This window comes from Anopheles funestus (genome assembly GCF_943734845.2).
Source record: "Anopheles funestus chromosome X unlocalized genomic scaffold, idAnoFuneDA-416_04 X_unloc_25, whole genome shotgun sequence".
Classification (NCBI taxonomy): Eukaryota; Metazoa; Arthropoda; class Insecta; order Diptera; family Culicidae; genus Anopheles; species Anopheles funestus.
In genome coordinates, this window is record NW_026045149.1 from 20,001 (window position 1) to 22,452 (window position 2,452).

Below are 2,452 nucleotides of genomic sequence, written 5' to 3' on the forward strand. Positions count from 1 at the left end.
CCATAGTGTTCTATTGTGGCACGCTCCACCCTGAAGTTTGGTTTGTTGTATATCAAGGAATTGATAGGCACTCAAGAATGTGTGCATCGGCCGGGTTTAATCGTCCGACGCGCAATATGCGTTCAACTTATCGGTGTTCATGTGTCCTGCAGTTCACATTGTGACGCGCATTTAGCTGCGGTCTTCATCGATCCATGAGCCGAGTGATCCCCTGCCTAGGGTTTTATAGTAAGGTTCCCAATGTAACACAATCCCGGTGGTACGTCCAAAGACTAACTTTCTGACTAAGTTGTCTTTATTACCCAATAGTCCCAGGCCTTGTGACTTGTGGCTCATGTCTACGCCCATGGCCACCATTCGCTAAGATAGTTTTGAAGTCACTTTGAAGGCCCAGGAACAACTCTCTTAGCACATCGGTTAACCTGACGCCGCAGTCAACTCATGTGCTTGGATCGGATCGAGCTATTGAGTATTGGGCCTGCATACTCGCTCATCCGTATCCTTTGCGTACCGCCCCATGGCCCTTGTATGTCTGCACCACAGTTCCTGTTCGTTCCGTGCCTATGGCCGGATACGTATTGCACATCGGTATACCTGTCGCTACTCAGGCAACTCGTGTGCGTGGATTGGATCGAGAACATGGTGTGTGCCCCATGTTATAATTGATAGTCCATATCCACTTTATAGGTTAAAGTCATAAGTTGTGATTGCACAACCATTCTTCATAAGAGTTTAATCACTCTTCAACTAACTTTCGTTCTGGTGTCTTGGTATCAAATCGCGTAAGACACAAGATTCTACTGGCCAAATAGAATCTAGCACATTGGTTAACCTGGCGCCGCAGTCAACTCATGTGCTTGGATCGGATCGAGCTATTGAGTATTGGGCCTGCATACTCGCTCATCCGTATCCTTTGCGTACCGCCCCATGGCCCCGTCCTTAGAGTTAATGACTAGTAGGCTTAACTCTTTGTATGTCTGCACCACAGTTCCCGTTCGTTCCGTGCCGTGGCCGGATACGTATTGCACATCGGTATACCTGTCGCTACTCAGGCAACTCGTGTGCGTGGATTGGATCGAGCTCATGGGGTGTGTAGAGATTCCATGTTATAATTGCAAGTCCATATCCACTTTATAGGTTAAAGTCATAAGTTGTGATTGCACAACCATTCTTCATAAGAGTTTAATCACTCTTCAACTAACTTTCGTTCTGGTGTCTTGGTATCAAATCGCGTAAGACACAAGATTCTACTGGCCAAATAGAATCTAGCACATTGGTTAACCTGGCGCCGCAGTCAACTCATGTGCTTGGATCGGATCGAGCTATTGAGTATTGGGCCTGCATACTCGCTCATCCGTATCCTTTGCGTACCGCCCCATGGCCCCGTCCTTAGAGTTAATGACTAATAGGCTTAACTCTTTGTATGTCTGCACCACAGTTCCCGTTCGTTCCGTGCCGTGGCCGGATACGTATTGCACAACAGTAGATACCATCACCTGACGTATCTAACACACCACTATTGTAACTCGTCGTCGAAGGACCTTTCAAGTGCCTGATGGCCAGGGGAGCTCTTACACGGCACGGAGACACAGTGATGCTCGCCCATCACAGTGTACAACGATCGAGTTTGCTTAAGTGTCTGGGTACCTACACACCAGACACAATGCAATGGCCACGGATCCACACAAGGCACATCACATGCAGAAAGCTTCACCAGATTATGACACATACCACACTCTTGTAACTCGTCGTCGAAGGGGCGTTCAAAGTGCCTTACGGCTAGGGGAGATCTAGCACGGCACGGAGACACAGTGATGGTTGCCCATCAAAGTGTACAACGATCGAGTTTGCTTTCCGCGCAAGCGTTCTAAGTGTCTGGGTACCTACACACCAGACACAATGCAATGGCCACGGATCCACACAAGGCACATCACATGCAGAAAGCTTCACCAGATTCTGACACATACCACACTCTTGTAACTCGTCGTCGAAGGGGCGTTCAAAGTGCCTTACGGCTAGGGGGGATCTAGCACGGCACGGAGACACAGTGATGGTCACCCATCAAAGTGTACAACGATCGAGTTTGCTTTCCGCGCAAGCGTTCTAAGTGTCTGGGTATCTAAGCACCAGACACAATGCAATGGCCACGGATCCACACAAGGCACATCACATGCAGAAAGCTTCACCAGATTCTGACACATACCACACACATGCAACTCGTCGTCGAAGGGGCGTTCAAGTGCCTTACGGCTAGGGGAGATCTAGCTCGGCACGGGGACACAGTGATGGTCACCCATCAAAGTGTACAACGAACGAGTTGGCTTTCAACAAATTCTGACACATAGCAAGCGAGCGACCGAGCTACACCGAAGGCAGCCCATGGTTGGTCACTCGCGGACGATCATCAGTAATGATCCTTCCGCAGGTTCACCTACGGAAACCTTGTTACGAC

The 2,452-nt window shown here is 49.1% G+C and overlaps 1 non-coding gene across 1 annotated transcript; it reads right to left on the bottom strand.

Annotated features, from left to right (window-relative positions):
• Positions 1 to 65: 65 nt before the first annotated feature.
• LOC125773225 (5.8S ribosomal RNA) lies at positions 66 to 223 on the bottom strand. Its single transcript, XR_007419967.1, has one exon. It is a non-coding gene; the product is annotated as a 5.8S ribosomal RNA (ribosomal RNA).
• Positions 224 to 2,452: the final 2,229 nt, after the last annotated feature.